The sequence below is a fragment of the Hirundo rustica genome, chromosome 12 (assembly GCF_015227805.2).
Source record: "Hirundo rustica isolate bHirRus1 chromosome 12, bHirRus1.pri.v3, whole genome shotgun sequence".
NCBI lineage: Eukaryota > Metazoa > Chordata > Aves > Passeriformes > Hirundinidae > Hirundo > Hirundo rustica.
In genome coordinates this window covers 18,762,808-18,783,495 of record NC_053461.1, presented here as the reverse complement: position 1 = coordinate 18,783,495, position 20,688 = coordinate 18,762,808, and the positions used below count along the sequence as shown (strand labels likewise).

At 43.7% G+C, this 20,688-nt stretch overlaps 1 long non-coding RNA gene across 8 annotated transcripts in view; it reads right to left on the bottom strand.

Moving 5' to 3' along the window:
* LOC120758500 (uncharacterized) overlaps positions 1-18,315 on the bottom strand; it is a 35,544-nt gene extending 17,229 nt beyond the window's left edge. For 6 of the 8 annotated variants that reach the window (XR_009208268.1, XR_005702910.2, XR_005702911.2 and 3 more), the window contains exon 1: positions 18,265-18,314. This is a non-coding gene — a long non-coding RNA (uncharacterized LOC120758500). Of the gene's footprint in view, positions 1-18,264 lie in introns of all 8 variants that reach the window. The other 2 variants (XR_005702906.1, XR_009208269.1) reach the window with 1 other exon arrangement.
* Positions 18,316-20,688: the final 2,373 nt, after the last annotated feature.

The window sequence follows — 20,688 nt, the reverse complement described above, 5'->3', positions numbered from 1 at the left end:
GAAAGCTCAGCCCCAACAGCTGGCTGATCAAATATACATAAGGAGGAATCTGCTGCCTGCTCTTTTAGAGCTCTGTTGTTTTTTTTTTTTCCCTGGAGTCCTCAGCCGAGGCTCCTTTGCTCTGGTACAACATTACAGCACATTACAGGGCTTGTCTGTCAAAGGCCTGGCCTCAAACACTCCCAGCACTCAGCTGCTCCTGACTCCCAAATTGCCCTGCCTCGGGATCAGGCATCAGCTTAAATCTGTTAATCAGGACTTCTCAGAGCTATGACACGAGATAGGATCAGGGGGAAGAGAAATAACTAAATCGAGCTAAAAGTGAGTTTTGACTTAGGCCAGGGGCTGCCTTGTCCTCAGAATAAGGTAGGTTTTTTGGGGTGGTGTTTTTTTTTTTTTTGTTTTTTTTTTTTTTCCGGTTTGGTGTGGTGTTTTTTTCGTTTTTCTTTTTTTTTTTTTTTTTGTGTTTTTAGATTTAAGCCTGATTTCTCTAAAGAAAACCTCCAGTGGTGAGGTGGGGGATAAAACAAAATTGAGTTTATTGCTGGGCTCTTTATGCCATCTCTGTGTGTCCCGTTTGTCCCGCAAGGACGCAGCTCAGAACAAAAGTGGATGCTCCACATCCTCGTGCAAAAGGCCATCAGGAGAATTCAGAAACACCACAAACGTTCCTAAGCCCACACACAACTCTGCAATATTCCTAAAAATGACTCTAATGCACTATGACATAACAGAAATAGATCTTGCAGGCTATTGCTGTGCTAACAAAGACAAAAGAGGGGCTCAAAGACGTCCCTCATTCCAGGCTGGCTGGGTTTTACACCTCTGGAATCTATTTACATTATCCCAAATTTCATGCGCTGCACTCCATTAATTTAGGCAGCCAACACACCTCTGTGTGGAGTAACCAGTTCTTTACAGGGCAACCAAGGAAACCGAAAACCAGAATTACTTCATATTTCCCAATAAAAAAAAATAATCCGCGCATTTATGCCTCTTAATTACTCGATCATCTGGAAAAAACCTGAACGTGTATCCATCAGGGATTGCACGCACAGCTAATTAAGGGTGAAATAATAAATGCCTGATTTCTACAGGATAGGGTAAACATCCAATTAAAGTAAGACGCTGTGTACACTTTTCACTCTCATTAGTCAAAGCATAAAGCATTTTAACGTTTCCTAAATAATTTACTTGTATTAAAATAAAGCGAAATGCTTAAAACATTAATAGGGTACTTTACAATGCTGTAGTCAATAAGTTGCTATATGAAGGCAGCGTCAATAATTTATGGCTCTGCTCAGCAGGAACAGAGCAGTTCTCAGCAGACCGGGGCCCAGCAAGGCTGAGGCAGCAGGACCTGGCCCAGCCCTGCTAAAATCACAATTAAACCCTACAGACAGCGCTAAAACCCCCCTGGTGACAGAAAAGTTGAGCTCTGAGCCTGTGGGTGTTGGAAGAACCTGGGAGGGATGCAGTGCTCAGGACCAGCTGCTTGCTGGCTGTGGGGTCACCAGCCGAGTTTCTGGATTAAAAAAAAAATAATGGGAGTGGTGCTTTTAGAACATGAGAAAAAAAAGCGTTTTACCCCAAAGACAGGCCCAAATGTGGCACAGGCTGGAGATGCGGCTGCTGGGCCACCTCCACACCCCCAGCCAAGGGCTCTGCACAGCCCTCAGGAGCATCCCAGAACACTGCCTGCTCCCAGGGAGGGGCAGAATCCTCGATTTTCCAAAGGCAGATGGGCACCGGTGGCTGCAGAGCTGGGAATTTGAATAATCTGGGCTGCTGATATGCAGAACACAGCAGGCACTGCAGCTTCAATTTTCTGCTCAGAGTCAAGGTATGGCTGTTAAAGCTGGGCTCTCTGATGAGAAAACACATGTCCTGACTATCCAAGCAGATTGCTGGATCCACTGAATTAAGATTGCAGTGCATTAGCAGGGAGTACATGATAGGTTTGTGCAAAGAAACTGAATTAAGATCTTTTTTATTCCATGCAGCATTTTGCTACATAGAGGAAATTTCCCTAAAATATTTTGTCATATAGCTACAGCTATAATAAATAAGAATTAATTTCCTAGTGAGCAGTTATTAAATCTTCTGTCTTTTCTCGATTGATGGAAGGAGTATCCTGCTCAAATTCAGATGTATAGCTCAGAAAATATAGAAACATGGCATTTGGCTGGGACAGCTTTTGAGGTTTTTCAAATGCTGAAATCACTTTTCATTAAAGCTGTGACAGAAACTGAGAATCTGGCACGGTGCCCTTTCTCATATATACATTAGATCATGCATTTTGTGGAGGGATTTGTACATTTTTTTCCCCTCTTTGTAGAAGTCTCGTACAAGATCTTGCTTGAGTCACACCAAGATCCAGCTGGAACGAGAGATATTTGCCTTGGAAAGAGGAGAGGGTGAAACGTGCTGCCCCCAAACCCTGTGCTGTGCCAGGCTCCTGCAGGCCTGGCTGCTCTGCAGGATTGATAAATGGAATTAGGGAAACGTGGCTGAGGGCAGGGTTATACCAGCCTCAGTGGTGATGATGAGCAGGTGAGAGAATATCTTTGTGGATACTTGGCTGCAAGAAGGATTGGTTGGATGGGGCTTGGAGCGACCTGGGATAGTGGAAAGTGACAGGGGTGGAATGGAATGAGATTTAAAATCCCTTCCTGCAGAAATAATTCCATGATCCTATAAGAAAACACTTTGTTCCTCAGTGCCTCCTGTTTTCCTCATAGGAAAGGAATAGAGAGCCCCATCATCTTCAAGTTTCCAAACTACTCTGTGATGCTCTCACTCTCTGCAACTCACTTCCTTCTCCAGGAGTCTCATTTCTATCACAAGGTTGGTGGAAGCCTAAATTAAATTTGGGACCTAATTTTAAACAGAATCTCAACCTCCTGAGTAAACAAAAGATGGAGCCTGCCTATTAAATCATCATGTTTTAATTAAATTCTCTGCAGCTCGTGAGTTCTTTGAACCGAGCGAGGTGATAAATGCATTGTAATTTTAATAGGGTTGTATTTTGTGCTAAACTCGTGGAGAGCAGTGACACGAGATAGGCACCGTGTTCCCACAAAAATCCTGCATGGGATTCTGCTGATAACTGCACGCTTGGAATGCGGCAGGGGAACTTCAGCAAAGACACAAAGCTGGTGCAAAGCGGGTTCCTTTCAATTACAGACAAAGATGTAGAAGCACATGAATATTTGTGGTACTTGCAAACAAAGATTAAAAAAAAAAAAAGCAATTATTCTTTGTGTTAATGATTCAGGGTCCTCTGAAAGCAAAGGGAAAGCCACGTATTGCTTTGAAAGGATTTTGGACAAGGTCTTTGGTGTGTTATTGAAGTAATAAAGTAAAATAAAGACATTCACAAAAATCATCAGGTGTTGTAGTGACGGGACAAGGGAAAATGGCTTCAAATGGAATGAAAGGAGGTTTAGATGGGAGACTGGGAAGGAATTGTTCCCTGTGAGGGTGGGCAGGCCCTGGAAGAGATTCCCAGAGAAGCTGGGGCTTCCCCTGGATCTGTGGAAGTGCCCAAGGCCAGGTTGGACACTGGGGCTTGGAGCAGCCTGGGACAGTGGAAGGTGTCCCTGCCATGGCAGGGGGTAGAATAAGATCTTTAATTCCCTTTCCAACCCAAACAATTCTGATTATGAAACAACCAAGTACAGCTTCTCTCAGCATCAAATCTGACTGGAAGAGGCCCAACCTAAAATACCAACAATTTTTATTTTTTTTTTTTGTACTTTAACACCACAGTGAGGTTCAGCAATTTGGTTAAAAAATAAAAAGTTGTAACTTTAAAATGACCTCCAGCAGCATCACGGAACATCTCAGCTGCTTTATCACAGCCCCTGTGAAGGTATCTCCCAACAAAGCTATGAGATCGTAAAGTCTCCTGGCAGGAAATACGACACACTCTTAAAACATATGTCAGACATTTCCAGAATTGCAAACACGCTATTTCAGATGGTGAGATTCCTTTCCTCGTAAAAGCATCTTTAAATTGTCTGACAGAAAATTCATATCAGGAATAAAATCCCGGCCCTGCCAGAGTCAATGAGAGTTTTACGCCTGATGCGGGTGGAACCAAGGTTTCATCTCTGCTTCTTTACAGCTTCTCCTGCGTCTGAGCTCAGGCTGAGGGCATCAGTGTAGCAGGGCGCCCTCACACCCTAGCCAGGAGTTCCCAAATTTGGAAAGGATTTGGGTTTCATTCTTTGTTTCACTCATAAGGAAAAGAACCAGAAGCTTCCATGTGCCTCTCACCGTAACTGGCCCAAGGGCACCCGTTGGATCCTCAAGCTGTTCCTCAAGAAATGTGGCTGTTTTCTATTGGTCAGCAAGCCAAAAACCCCTCCTGGAGGAAACTTTCTCTGGAATTTATCATACAAAAGGCCCTTCTCTTGCCTCTCTTGTCTGAGCCCAGCTGTGTGGTGTGTGTGACTGCTTTGCCTGAATCCTTCCCAAGCAGCTTTTCCACAGGAGATGCTTATTGGGAAATAGGCAGAAGCTCCACCATCTAAAAATCACACTGCGACACCCATGATGGAATACAAATCCCCCTGGGCCAAATCCACACAGGCCCAGGAGTGCCCAGAAACGTGAGGATTGAATCAGAACCTCCAGAGGAACTGAAATACATAAATCCACACAGACATGAGATAGAAGTGCTAGTTTAGTTTTTAAAAAATAAAGTATTTTCTAAGTACTTTAGCAAATAAGAGACTGAGTTAGTTAATAAGAAATGGACCAAAGACCTAGTTTAAAGTTTAGCGGCATTGCCTTTTGCAAAGTTAAGCACTAGGCATAACAAAAATAACGTAGCCTTGCTAAAAATTCCTGGATAGAACAGACAGAGCTATACATGTAGAATTTGTGTAAGAATTTATGAAAATTGTCACACAACAATCTTAGGACTGGCCCAGCAAGACTGCAGAAAACCTGTGTAAGCACCTAATTGGCTAAAAATAGAGCAAAAATCCACTACTCTGAGAACACACACACACAAGACTCAAGAAAACGTCGATGCTGCTGTTGTTGCTACTGATAAAGATGCTCACAGGACACAGACTGCGGGTGCTGTCGCTGCTTCTGCTTGGAATTTAGAAATTCCATGTTAGAGGCTTTCTGCATTACCAGCTTGTACTGTGACAACTCTGCCTTCGTGGGACTGATTTAGCCATAAAGAACTTTGCTTTTATGGCTACCCATCGTCACAGTCTTCAAAGAAGACGCCTCAAAAACTTGACACACCCACCCTGTGCCCCTTGCCCACCCCAAAGCAGCCCCTGGATGGGCACAGCTCCGGGGAGCTGAAAATAAACCGGGCCCTGCTCTGACAGGAGTGACTGATGCTGAGGAACCATGATCTATAATGCCAGGGCTGATAGGTTCCTGCTTGCAGAGACCTGATTATTCCACCTGGATGGTGGCTTAAACAAAAGAACAAGCAGACAAAAGAAATATATGTTCAAAGTCCAAGAAGCAGGCCATTATTTTCAATAGAGGTGTTGTGTGTATTTTTTTTTTTATTATTATTTTTTTTCCCTGGCATTAGCTGCAGTAAAATGAATCATGCGGAGCAACATTTTTCACAAACCCCAAACATCCTACGTTCACATAAAACTGATGTACACCAGGAATGCTCACTGGGCTGGAGAATGGGAACAAAGAGGGCTGCAGACACACAATTTGTCATCCGGATTTTCTATAATAACAGGATATAAGCATATAAATGGGTAGGTTTGGCAGGTGAAAAGCAAAATTATAGGGAGAGAGGAATACTGTAGCTAACTCAACAGTGGCCATATTGCCAATAGATCCTTTTGCCATTTGACAGCTGTCTTAGGTAAGGGCTGAAAAATCATGTTTACTCAGATCAGCCCGATCTCCCTTCTGATTATTTAGGACTCTGCATATTCCACATAAAAACAACACTTTCGGCTCCTAACTTCAGTTGAATCACCGTGAAATGTCCATTTTGAGGACGTGCTTCCTGATCCTGCCATAGAAAGTGTAAGCAATGAGGTGCTCAGGTGAGCCAGATTGCACATCCAAGTTCGCAAAGCCAGCTCAGAAAAGCAGCTTTTTGTGCACAGAAACAAACACAGTTTAGTGATTTCTTCCCTTGCCAGCTCGATCTCAATATTTCTTTTAGAGATCAGGGGGTGCTCAGCATGCAAAGGAAGCCTGGGAGCTGAGAAAAATCTCTTTCTATAGGATAAAAGAGGAGGGAAACCCTGTGAGCGGGTACAGCAGAGCCCAATCCACATTCCACAGGCAGATGCCGGGGACAGCAGCGAGGGAGGGAATCAGGGAAAGGCTCAGTAAATAGCTGACAGATTGCTGCTGCCACTGCCTTTCTGCAGGGCTTGTTTCGTACCGTACTGAGAAACTTGTAATAGTGGACTGAGCCGCAGCGGTGACATTAAACCGGGCCCTGCTGCTGGGGGCGAGGGCTGTGCTTCACCCCAAATCAGATCAGCGCTGGTGCTAACTCGCTTGTTGACAGACCTTTCATTCACTGGCAGCAGGTGCTGGGGGCACTTTGCTGCTGCTGACCTGATCACTGGCATTTGGGGTAAGAGACTCAGAGCATGATTTCCTCTCACTCGGATGAGACAGCGTTTCTGAGAGCAATCTGCCGCTGCTGGGGCAGCGAAGGACATTATCAAGTGCGATAGCATCTCGTCCTTTGCAATTGTTATTTCTTTTCCCTGCATTTCCCACAGTTCTGTCAGACAGTCCTCATGCCAGGGGAGGTTTTTTAAAGGCTGTTTTGCCCAGATTGATGATTTTGAGTCTCTGGAGTTCATATGTGGAGGTTCTGGGTTTTAGACGTTCGCTACTTGACAAGCAGATGCAGTCAGGTAGATTTGATGTTTATTCGAATTGAACTGGCTTTAGGTGGAAGAACAAAACTGTTGCTTCCACCCCTCGGTTCTGTGTCTGATTTAGCCATCAGGCCAGCTGAAAGCAGAGCTGGCAAATCAGCCAAATACACACACACAGGCATCAGGGCAGGGGGAGAGAGAGCTTCACAGAGGGAACTCATGTTTATAAAGCACAAAGGATAATGGATGAACTCAACAAAAGCCATTAAAGCGTCAGTAGAAGCTCAGAAATACTTCAGACAGCTTATCCTAATGAACTCAGAGTGGTTCACCTCGCAATAAATGGATAATGAGGGTATAAAAATGGCAGGCATTAATATATTTGCAGGTTAAAGAAACTGGTAAATGGTTCCTTGGTTCCTGCAAGTCTCAGGCTCCGGAGCAGTGGGACAAAAGGTAGACAAAAAGCAAACACCATCCCTTATTGATGCACAGCAGGAGTCTTGCTGAATTTTTGTGGTAAATTAGACATGAGTTTGATCCTCCATCCTCGGAGGAGATGCTGCTCCCTCTCAAAATGCAGATTTGAGGGGGTTTTTGGAAGTCTGTGTGTGGTTTGTTCCAGGTTTCCCTCCATCCTCCTGCAAATACTCCTCCTAACTGCTGCCAGCTGCAGGTGAAGGAGCTTTCACCTCCCTTTTACATCCAGAAAATCCCAGCTCTAATGTAAGAGGAAGAAAAAGGGAGGTTTGCCAGAGGAAAAACCTGCAGCTGAAGAAAGAGTTCACAGATGTGAAATTCAATGCTCAGATCAGCCTGCAGGACTGGAGTGGGAAGTTCCACAACCAGCTGGAAGCAACCCCATGACTGGACTCCTTGGGCCTCTTTTAGGCAATGGCTAAAACCAGAAATTATTATTTTAAATCTTATTTAAAGGGGATTTTTTTTTTTTTTCCCCCACTCTGCAATCTCTTTCAGTTCTGAAAGGATGCAGTGCTCCTAAAAATCTTCATTTTGGCCAATGAAAACTTCCATGAAATGCACTTACTTAAGGAATATTAGGAATTAACCTCAGTCAATGCCTCACAATTTCCTGACAGTAAATGACATGAAATTAACACTTCCAATATTTACCAGTTCCCAGAGTAAATTAAGGTTCAATACCTTTGTAAAATGTAGGGAAATACTGCAAGAAATCACCAAGGAATCTTTTTAGGAGGTGAAATTACCTCCTAATTCTTACAAAAATACTGACTTTCCCATGTAGAGATTTCAGAGTCAGACACAAAGAAAGGAAATCAATGGGAGTTCAGAGCAGTGGGTGGAAGTTTTTGGAAAGGGTTTGTTTTTTTTTTTTCCTGAACAGGTATTGGGTGAGTGCTGGAAAATCCAATGTTAGCAACCTCCAAAGGTTGAACTTCAGATTCCCCCTTAACCTAAGGCAGCTTCCAGCAGGCTGGAACACAAATCTGTGGAGAACTCCTGAGCTTCCAGTAAATTCCTGCAATATCTGAGCTCTTAGACTCTCAAGTTTCTATGCAAAACTACCAAAATATAGGCAAGCTTCTAAAACATGCACTCAAAAAAAAAAAAACCAAACCCCCAAAACCACCCAGGGAGTTTTCTGAAACAAACATTGTGGAAGAATTCATTTTAACAGAGTTAATCCACCCAGAAATGGATAGCAGCAAGATATTTAATCATGGCATATCCTGTTTAATCACATTTAGAATCCTCTGGAAATTAAGCTTATACAACTTCCTTAATTTAGAGGACAGTATAATGCTTAAGTATTTAATCTCCTTAGGATTGATATTGGACTCGAGTCCTTTCGCAGAGGTTCCTGAATAGATGGAAATTCAGAAGGGCTCAAATGAACAAATCATTCCTTTGTTTTCCAAACAATTTTAAATTTTTTTTTAACCCCAAATTTGGTTTTCTTCTTGATTATTGACAATTCTAAGTCCACTGAGCTTTTGTGGAGTCTTTTAGGAAATGGATTCCCCACCACCATGGTTCTCATCACGATTAAATTAATAAATGCAGACCCTTCCAATGCCCTCCGGAAAACCTTTTCCAACCCGTTATTTTTAGTTTGTGCCTAAAATTCAGCTGCATTTTAAGCCACAGGTTTCTCTTGGGGAGTTTTAGGATGGATTTGACAGACCACAAGTTCCAAACCAAAGCAAAGGATGATTGTTGAGCCTACCCTGGATTTCCATCCTGCTGTTCATTTTATCACACCGAGATAAGATTTTATGTAAAATGCCTCAATATTGGTAATTTCAGAGTGACTCCACATTTAAACACTGAAATACCACAAGCAGCATCAAATTATTGCAGTAAAAACATTCACCAATAATTACTTTTGTCCCTTCTCAATCTTTTAAATAGAAATAATCACTCCAAGTGTCTCAGACAAGGCTCTAGCACCAGTCTAGCATTGAACTACTCCTCATAAACCAAGATGATGCCTTGTCTCAAAATGTACTTTAATAATATAGTATTTGGGGGTTTTATGCCAAACAATAATTTGATTTTTCCGAATTTATTGATGAAGGAAGGGCTGTAAATTCACCAAGAGCTCTTTCACTAAGGAACACCAAATATTTCCTACAAAAGAAGTGGAGGGAGTAGAATTGAAATAATAAATTCCAAACTCATCCAGGCAGGCAAGTGCAATGCTAAAGTAAATTCATTGGCAGATTTACAATTAAGATCCATACAGAATGGAAATAATAATAATTACAAGCTTCCAGAAATGCTATAGCATTGTATCCTGGATTCAGCAGGGACAAATCACTCATATTTAGTTTCAATAAAAGCATAATTCCTGATGCCTTCAAATACCTTTCTAAGAGTGGTTTAGTTTATCACGTTCTTGGAGAAGATGGATATGTTTAAAACCCAAAACGCAGAAAAGAAGTGGGAACGATTCCATCCCACTCCCAGGGAAACTCCTGGAGGCATCTCCTGCAAGGGCAGAGCCATCCCAGGGCTTGGACCACACTCCTGGAACATTATTTTTGCCCTTTACCGGGGAAAACAGACCCAAAGAGAAGAGCTGCTGATGGCTACACAAATTAATCTGGTTTTTCCCCTCCAGCAGGGCTGTGGGACAGCAAAGAACCTTTAGCAGCTGCTGTTTTATATAGAGTTGTGTATTTTACTGCCTTCGATGCCTCAGAAACTGTTTCAGAATGTAAATAATCTACAGGGTTTATACCTGTTTCCTAATTCTTAGTCCATTTCTGTCCAACTTCAGCTGGACATTCCCAGCCCTTCAGGGTTTGCTGGGAGCTGAAGCGATTTTTCAGAGTATCAACACAAAGCTGATGACAATTGCCAAGAGATGCTGCTGGCCTTGGCTCTGGTTTGGCTCAGGCTGGGTCTCCTCCTCTATCAGTGCTTCATCAGCGCTAAAATGTGTAAATCTGTTCCTGAATCCCCGGGTTTGCAGGAGGTGTTGAAATGCAAACGCAGCCCTTGATCACTCAGGAGCTGGAGGCATTTGTGACCTCTTCTACAGCCCAGTAAAAACCAGTGCAGCTCCATTAACTCCGGGAATTTTACATGGGTTTGCTGACAGCTTCATCATTCTTTGTTTGCCTTCTCAAAGAACCCAGGACTTCAACTCACACCCATCCACTGACCCATCCAACACTTGCACAGCGATTAAAAAATGTCAATTCTGGGATAAAAAAACCCCTCCCCACTACATTTCTGCAGAGATTTTTTCTGTTGTGACTCGTTTGTAGCTAAAAATATTATCAACCAGTTGGCTGGATATGGACCTAAGGGAATGGTTCTCCTATTTTTTGTTCTCTGCTTTCACTTGTCCTGGAGAATCTGAACAGAGTCTGAATATCAGCTTTGAAAATACAAGTTCCGCTATGAAAACTGAGTGTTGCATGCATGAATACGCTTTTAGTTTTATAAATGAGGAGCTGAAGTGCTCATAAATATGTTGAGCACAATTTCAGCTCGGGTTCAGGAGGATGCTGAGAAGATTTGTCCTTTGTGTGGCAAGGAAATCTTCACCAGAGTAAGAAGGGCATGAACTTTACCTTGTGTCTCTCTGAATGCCTGGTTAGCCTCCAAAAGTTATTTTCTACAAGCGTATTTAATCACAGAGATTGATCATAAAGGTTTGTGGGTTTTTCTTGAGTATTTTGGGCAAAACACAGGAAAACAAAAGTCACTTGTACCTCGGCTGCCTTGACACTCTATCAAAATTACTCTGCTCTGCCAAAATATGATCATTTTTTTTCATCCTGTATAATCCCTTATCAGCGTTGTCACTACTTATTTTGCCCAGTCTCCTGGCAAATTTTACCTTCTAGGGTTTTAAATCCTCAATTCTCTTTCTGGGTCAGCCCTGTGCCTGCTATTCTAAGAATATTGTGCTTGTCCTTGAAAGCGCATCCCTCCAACTCAGCGAGTGCCTAACGCCGGCTGAAAGCTGGAGAGAGCACAGCAGACAACACTCATGCCAAGGACAGGGTTTTGTTTTCCCCTCCCAGTCATCTTTTGTTATGAATCTGATGGTTCTCCTGGTTGTTAAACACCTGCTGCGTTCCCTTGGGAATGCCGGGTTACCTTGGACACTCCTATCACCGCACAGAGAGGGAGATGGGCACAATCACTTCCCCTATTAGCAGCATTTCTCCTTCTCTCCCTAAACGTGTGGAGTTCAAGGACACAGAGAGCTCAAGGATGAGGCAAAACCACTGCAGAAATTCTGAGCTGTTCGAGTGCAAACTTGTGAAACACAAACCGAGCCAGCTCTGAGGCCAGATCTGATACAATTCCAGATGTTTAATGAACTTCTGTCATCTGTCAGGTTCAGTGGATATGAATTCTTACGTTCAGTGTAAGAAATAACAGCAACAATCCTCCACAATTAAGGTTTTAAAAGGAAAAGTGCTCTTCCAGGAGGGATTTCACATCACTCCACAGCCCTGGGACTCCTCACTCTGCTCTTGGTCACGTTACAGCCAGACCTTTACTGACATTCTGGGCTCAGAGTGAGGTTTCTAGTAAAAACAGGCGGAATTCTTTTCACTTAATGCTTGAATAAAGCTGTTGTGCTTGCTTTGGGTGATGATGGAATTGAACTGTTTCAGGTTAAGCACTTAAATGTCGGATCACATTGCGTATATACACTATTTAAATCTCATTACTACAGAAAACTCCACTCAGAAAATGGGGCCATTTGCTTTCCCCAGGTCATAGCCTGAAACAAATCAAGGAGAGTGTTAAGAAGCCTTTCCAATTCTTGTTTGGTCTGACAGGAATAATGGAATGTATTTTAAAGGTATAGAAGGAAAAGTAGCTAATCCATAGGATTACAAGGAACTGGAAGAGATTAAAAGAAACTCTTGGGAATTCATGTTCTATGCCACAACATTAGAGGAAGGCACAAAAACCTTGAGGAAAAATTGTGGAAAAAACCTACACCAAAGGAGAAAGACTCAATTCTAAAGAATAAGAAAAAGCCAGAGCAGAAGTGAGGCCATAATTAGCATTCATGTCATAAAAGCAAACAAACCCATTCCTGCTAATGGCTCTAGGCATCCCCTGTGGACTGAATGCCCCAAAAAAAAGTGAGACATGCCCATTTCTACCTCAGGAGAGAACACGGCTGTTTGGGGCGGATGGAAAACACGATGAGCTAAATATTAACATTTCAAGAAAACAAAAACCACGGGAGACCAGTGATGGTCCCCTTACCCTACTGAGTGTTTTAATGGAGAGGTTTTAGATCGCCTGGATGAATCACTGTTATTTATTGCCTCGGAGCTCCGTGGTTTAATCTGATGGGGAAGGGCTGAACACTGGGTATTTCCCTTCTAGCGTCTGTCTAAGAGCTGTAAAAATTAATACAGGCGGGATGGTGGCATTAAAGACTCATCAGCGAGCTGGGGCAGCCCGGAATGGAGCAGGCAGGAGTGGGCATTTAAAGGTGAAGAATGGGCCGTTCTTCACTTAGAAATGCAAATGTCAGCTCCGGAAAAGTCAACTGGCAGCTGCTCGGAAAGAGAAAGCTTTTCTTCAGAAAGAGAAAGCTTGTCTTGAGAGCTCCTCCTTTCATCAGCACCACAGAGCGTTAGCCACGCATTCCAGAGCCTTCATCTAGCCATGAATATCTGTTTGCACCCAGGCACAGACCGGGATTTTTTTTGAATAAAAGAACGATTTTTGGCCTCAGAGGCACCTCCGTTTCCTTCAAAACACTTCTGTGTGCCGGGGTGTTGCTGTGTAAAACCTGCTTCGGTCTTGGAACACAAGGTGTTTTTGAGGTGCTTTCAGAGACAGCACAAGATCTGTTCTTGTCAGGGATAGTTGGGCAGAAAAGAGTCAGAATGGTCTGGGGTGGAAGAGACCTCAAATCCCATCGAGTCCCACACCCATCCTTGGCAGGGACACCTGCCATTATCCCAGGCTGCTCCAAGCCCTGCCCAGCTGTTGCTGTAGGAGGCGAAATAAAGATGAAAGGCTCCAAATATTTCAGAAGGCAAAGAGTATAGAAGAAGCTTTATTGTCTAATTCTTACCACCTTTTATAAGGTGTTCCGATAAAGACTTAACATGATTGGTGTCTAGGAACAACACCTCTCTAATCCCATTGGTGAAACTAGAGAAACAGCAAACCACCTGGAGAAAGATTGCTTTGAGAAAGGAGAGGTGTTTTGCCAAGATTGTTTTGAGAAGACACTTTCTCGAGAACTTTTCCCTTGGGAAACAGTTATCAGCTGCTAACAGGCTAAAATCCCTTCAGACTTAGAAAATCAGGCCCACATCCAACCTGGCCTTGGACGCTTCCAGGGGCAGCCGCAGCTGCTCTGGGCACCCTGTGCCAGCCCATCCTGTCCAAAAGTAAGATCTCCAATGTGATTATGGCCAGCACAACCTCTCCAGGACAATTCCTCGGGACACTCGTCACCTCAAAGTCCATCATTTCCCCCCCAGCCCTGCTGAGCAGCACAGCACTGCTCCCTTTAAGCATTTCGCTTGCCTGGAGCCGTGCAGTTGAGACACCAGTTGAGTACACTTTAATTAGCCCAGAGGAAATCACAGTAGGGATTAAATGAGTCAGGCTGTTATTCTCCTGTGTTTTTTGTTTTGTTGTTTTTTTTTTTTTCCCTAGTAGCAAATAAAAGCATGTAATTAGCTTTTTTTTTTTTAAAGGCGTTTTCAGGATCTTAAGGTTATCATAACTGTAAACAATAGTATATTCATCTAATCTGAGAGTGTTATTTGAAAATGTTTTAATTCTGAATAGAAAATAGTAAAATCAGAATTGGTCCACAGGTTTCTGAGGAATTTCTAGTTGAAACTCAGCTTAGCAGCAGAGGCAGAAGAGAATTTTAAAGAAGGTTTTCAAGCAAGAAATGCACAATTTGCTGATTTGGTTTAGAATTGCCAAAATATATCCTTAGCATATTTTTTCTGCAATTAATTTATATTAAAATATTGGTTTGGATAAGGTATTTGTGTGTCCAATTCTACATAAATCAAACCTGGAAAGACTAAGATTTATCAATGTAGCACTCAAAGTAACACCAGTTTTGGTATAACCGAAAGTAATTGGCTGAATTCTTTTTGGGGGGATTTTCCCCCACATTTTCCTCATCAATTTTCTGTGCAAGTTTCCAACTCAGTTTATTCCACTCTGCTCCCATCAGCTGCATTTCAGATGAACCCTTCCAGCCTGGCTTTCCTTTCAGTGATGTTGATACGTCAGGAATTGTTCCATGAAGCTACATCAGCATGATTAAAAGAGTTGGATCAAATGTACCTCACTGAAATATAATTTATTAGCTGCAATAAAGTCTTCTCACAAGATTTATCTGAAGGGAAAATCCCAAGGCTGTTTTCTTGTGGGCTGATTTGAAACCGAAAATCAGGGAAGTGGTTCAAAATAGGAATTAAAGAATTAAGGTGAAGAGCTGTAGGAAACAACGGCAGTTTGGGTTTATCAAGCAAATATTGGATATTTGCTCCATTCTCAGCATAACTGACCCCACCCTGCAGCCACAGCAAAGGTACCTCTTAGGAAAGGAGGATTAAATAAAGCTCCACAACAAAGTTTGTTTGCTCTTTTCCGGGGAAACCACTGTGCAAATGAAGCCTCTGATGGAAAATCATCACCAACAGGCTCCTTAAAAAGGAATATTGCTCCTTTAATGGCAGAAGAGTCAGAGCTAAAAATGTCCATCCTCCAAACATAATGGGATGTGGAATGAGGCACTGACCTCCTGCTGGCTTCATTTTTGGTCTTTATCCATCCAAATCCTGCCTCAGATCACCCCGGTGCCAGTTTGGGACACAACAGGAAACCTCAGCCTGGTACTGGGGCTCCACCGTGGGAAGACCCCGAAATTTTATAATATTTAAAATCTTACTGCTAATCACAGACTGGTTTGGGGTGGAGGGACATTAAAGCTCATGCCACGGGCAAGGACACCTTCCACTGTCCCATGGTGCCCCAAGCCCTGTCCAACCTGGCCTTGGACATTTACAGTGTTAATCACCTGCTGTAAAATGAAATTTATCCAAAACATATTCCCTCCCAGTGACAAAAAAACCCCAAACAAACAACTATTACTGAACTACCTTACTACCTTTAGGAATCACTTTCCTCCTGGCTTAGGGGTATGCAGATGTAGAGATTTCACATCCCACCTCAGAAAAATCCGTGTATTTTGCAGACAGAATTAAGTGACAGATGCATTCACCATAAATACTGCAGATACCAGCCCGGGGGGGGAACTGAGCTTGTGATAGTTCCTGATCAAAGGAGTTATCCCTGAGTGCTCTGGACAGGGATCCTGCAGTTCCTACCCAGTGCAGGTCTGTCTTGGACCTGTCAGCATCACCCACACAGGTGTATTGTGCCTTGGTGACACTGCAGTGACTCCTGATCGTGCCACCCCCCAGAACCAACACAGCCAGAGCTGGAGGAAACATTCCCGAGACAGTTTTGATTGTCCCAAATTTTAGGGGATGAATTCCTGCCCACAATCCTGTTCTCCACTGAAACTGGTGGGAGTCAGACACATTCCAGTGCTTTGGGGCACCAAGAATCATTGCTGCAGCCCAACCAAGGATTAAAGAATGGAGAATTAGCAACTCCCCAATTTGTAGGGCAGAAACCTCCCAGCACCAATGATTTGGGTCACCATTAGGACAGGGAAAGTCTCCGCAAAAAGGGGGAAAAAACCTGCAATAACTCATTGACTTTGCAGACTGAAGCATTACAGGGCGATTGGCTCCGACGGGCATCGCTGGCTGGGTGATCAGTGGCACTGCATCCCATAAAACCTCCTTGCCCAAGGCAAATTTCCCACCCAGTGGCTCTTCCCCTCCCAGTGCACCACCCAAAAGCACCTGAAGCCCCAGCAGCAAATCACACACACCTGCTGACTGCTAAACATCACCTTTTGAATATCCTTATGAACTTTCCTACACATCACTCTGACCTTTTCTAAATAAACACAGCAAAAACTGCTTTTCCTTTTTTCCCCTTGGGTGAAAAACAGCTCTTCACCTTGCAGTACCTCCATGATAGATGAGAGAATAAATCCTCAAAGGATTGAGTTATCTGCAATCATTTCCTTGCAAAACATCACTAAATTCCTGTCCCATCAGCATATATTGATAACACCGAGGCTGATAACATCTGCAACCCTGCAGAGCCTGTGCTGCTGTACCAGCCTGATACTCCACTCCAATTTCCTCTTCTGTGCCACGAAAAGAGCTGCAAATATCAGCTTTTGTTTTCCAGGCTATAGAAAGAGGCAGGAGAAGAGGGAGGAGAAGAAGGCACTGCTGGTATCCGAAGTCATGAATGCTCCTCAGAGCTTCTGGAAACCCTCAGCCACCCTGGAGAGGATGGAATAAAGCCTGGAGGCTATTTCCAGGTTCAGCAGCTGAGATCCAAGTGCTCCCAAAGCCAAACGAGCTGCAGGATGCTGTGAGCTCGTGCAGGGCGCAGATATTGTCCCTTAGAGCTGATGACAGCTATAAGGTTTGATTTTTATACCTGGTGCAGCTTCCCAGAGGAGCATCCTGGGCTGTGCCATTTGCTGTTTGCACAAACCCGGCCAAAAAACTCTAAACGGACACCAGGCATCCCTCCCTCCCTCCCAGCCAGCCTCAACGCCTCTTTGAAGCCAGAGTAATGAGAACATTTAGCTCTTAAGTTCTGGTTTTACTTCCACAAAAGCAACTACACATCAGCCTAATGTCTTCCTTTGTTCGGTGACACAGAGGTCACCGCTGTGAGATTTATTTGATTTCGCAGTTTGCCTAATTAATTCGCTCGTTCTGAGCGTACTCCGTCAGCGCCGGGCAAAGCAACAGATTCATTTACATGGTACGTGCATCTGGAATAATTATTACCCCCCCCGGAATTGTTATTGCTCCAAATCCGAGGGGAAAGGGAAGTTTCCTACTGTGATAAAAGGGCTCTGTTGTGGTTTTATCAGCTGAAAAAACCCCAGCATGGACTAAATTACAAAAGAGGCTTTTTGCAAGTGTTAAGCAGCGCAAGACACAAGTGTCCATAAAGCTGTTACAAGACCAAATTTGTTTCTCTGGTTTGCTTCTTATCAAGTTTTATCAACAGGCTGAAGAGTCTGAAACCACTCCCACCCCTGCAGCAATATCGGCAGGCAAAACCCAACGCTGATTAAAACACAACATTTTTTCACTGCTGAAGCGTGCTATTGACGCCCAGGTTTGGAAAAATCAGACTTTTTATAAATAAATTCTGGAAAACTGGCAGGATCACAAGTAGAGAAAGCAGAAGACTTTAAGGGGACAGGGAAGTGAGACAGAAAGCATTTTAGATTAGGAGAATTAAGTAGTTTGAGCTCTGGACACCTGATTGACCAAGAAGGGAGCAGCTTTGTTTTTCTATCGAGAGTTGATTGAAATTCGCTGGTTCCAGTTCTTGGTTCTTTGATTTGCTGGAGGCCTTTTGCTTTGACCAACTGATTAGTTCTTTTCACTGCCCTGGGAGAAGAAATCGCTCTTGACTTCAGTCCTTGGACATCTAATTCCTGCACGTCTTTCCTGTTTCTGTAACTTACGCTTAAAACTGTGGCCCACAGTGAAATACTTGAGTCATCAGAGTTTATCCCTTGGCAGATTTAGGTTTAGAAAGAAAAGAGGAAAATTGTGGAGCTCTCTGGTCTGGCTACTTCCCTAGCTGTGCTATCAGCCTTCCACAATCACAGCAGAAAATCACAACGTCACCTCCATTACTGCCTCCCTCCTCCACATGATATTTGGATTTTAAATGTTATTCCCAAATCTTCACTCTCCAGGAAGGCTGGACCTGCCACAGACTCCATTTCCCGGTCTCTAATAATTACAGCACATAAAAAATTGACAAAACTCTTGCCTACCTTGCAGCCAAGTGCTCTCCAGACCAGACAGAGCCCGTGCTGTTCCTCCTTAGGTGGCAAGGGACCACATGCACTAGCCTTAAATAAATCCACGAGGTTCCAGCCCACAGCTTCAGTGAGGTGTGACAGCATTGAGGGGAATCCAAATCATCTGTGCTCACTCTGGATCCATACCAAAGCAAAGTGGTGATTGTGGTAATTGAGATAATCACAGCCACAGCCAGGGGCAGGGGCAGTTGTTGCCTGAGGGAATGGAAATGAGATTTATAAATAGATGCAGATATAGTTATCTCCGTATTTATCTATATATCGACACAATGTGCGCGTTATACGTTGGCAATACACGGAGATACGTAACAACAATATAAAAATGCATTTATCTGATCTCCTTCCAATGTCTAACCTTTCAATGGAGGCAAAATGAGCAGTTGTTCCCCGTGGTCTCTTGATTAACTCATTGCTTACAAACACCTCCCACCCACTGCACCAGGGGCCGTCATTAGGCTGAACGCTGGCTCTGGGGCTCCTCGTGTTCTTCTTCGCGGTTCTTGGCTCCCAAGCAGTGCGTTAACAATAGATATTTAGGATCCCCCAGTGTTAAATATAAATATCGTGTTGCAGCTGCATGAGCCTGGCTGGGAGCGCGTTGTCTGGGAACGGTGCGTTGTCACCGAGACACACGAAGCAGCCACACGCAGACAAGAGGTTTTGCAGAGCAGAGGTTTCTCCGTCCAGCTCAAAGCTGAGATAGGGCGGGGAGAGAGCCTCCTTGTTTATTTCTTACTTTTTATACATTTGTGGGTCTAGCAGAAGGCTGGCTTGTAGAGTTTTCACCTCTCAAGCCAACTGGCCAGACCAGCCGTCAGTTACAATTGTTTTCAGGTTAGAAATATGCAAACAAAGGACAGAGAATGAAAAACAAAGGATTTGTTTATGTTACATCTGTGGGAAAAGGTAGAAAACTGCTCTAATATTGTACAATAACTAAAAAGATCTGACTCCATTTAAGAAAATCAAAAGGCTCAGAAAAACCAGGGTAACAGTGTGTGGGGCCTATTTTGCATCTCCTGCTCTCTCAGTCTCTCGTTCCATCCCAGATCAGACCAAAAGCTGTGGCTGCTGAAGGTGCAACTAATGAAGTGTGGGGAATGACATCAGTCTGCTGCTTGGAGGTCAGATCCCACTGCCACAAGTGGAATATGTAGTGCTGCTGCCTTGAGGATGCACACCAGGCCTGGGCTGGTGCGACGGAGGGGAATTACTGGGGCACAGTTGCTTAAAGCAGGACTCACTGTCGTACAAAATAAAGTTCTGTACCCAAAACTGTTCATTTTGTTTACCTCCTGTGTAATTGCCCCCAAGGATTTTTCTTTTGCCCCCTGTCCCCCCAAAAAAGCTGGATTTGACTGCACATGGAGCTTTTCAAGCCATCCAGCACCTCACTGGGTGTGAGATGTGTTGTTGCCGAAGAATCACAGAGTCATGGGATGCTTTGGGATGGATTAAGTTTATCCAAGTCCTTGCCATGGACAAGGGCATTTCCAAGGAGAAGGTGTCTGGAAGTGCAGAATAAATTCACTTTTCAGAGCCCTTTGGACCAGGAAGGACAGGAAACACCGTGAGGCGTGTGGGGAAGGACAGCATCCAACAAGGCTGTCCCCAAAACACACACGGTGTGTGAGGGTACAGATCCTTGGGTTCCTTCTCTTGAGGGAGCTCCCTGCTTCGGCCACCCCCCCCCATTGCCCCAGCTCTTTCTAGCGAGCCACAACTTTTAAATTCCCCCTTCCAAGTGACAATCAATATAAATATCCTGTGGTTTTCAGGCTGCTTATACGTTTCCCATAAAAACCCGCGGGGGCTGAGCTGCGTGCTGAGCACTGCCTGAACTGCATGCAAAGCACTCTGCCATGCTTTTATTTGTTGGGTCTCTCCAAAGTGCAGGGGAATATGAGCTGAGTGCCTGATGAAAATGAAGTGTAACTCCTAATGGTTTATTTGCACTGCAGTGCATTTGCCATATCATTCATTACATTGCACTCAGTACCTTCCCCCATTTAGCCATACATTGCTGCACTTAAATAAAAATGTAACATCTTCTCTCCAATATTTGTGTCCTGAGTCTCAAGCATCTGCTTTATGGGGCTTCATCACTTTGTACATTGTGCTACAAACTGCAGTGAAAACCTATTTTGACATGAGATTGAGCTGGCAAAGTGGATCCGTGGTTTTTAGCAGTGGGCAAAGCCTCAGTGATTTATTTCTGCTAACTTTTCTGCCTGTAAAGTTGTGTTTGGCTCACTTTTTAATGAGTCAAAAAAAAAAAAAAAAAAAAATCAGGGCAGTGTAAATTTTGCTGGGGCTGAAATTGGTCCTGCAGAGCTTTGGATGGGGGTGATTTTAACTGGAGATGGGATTGCAGAC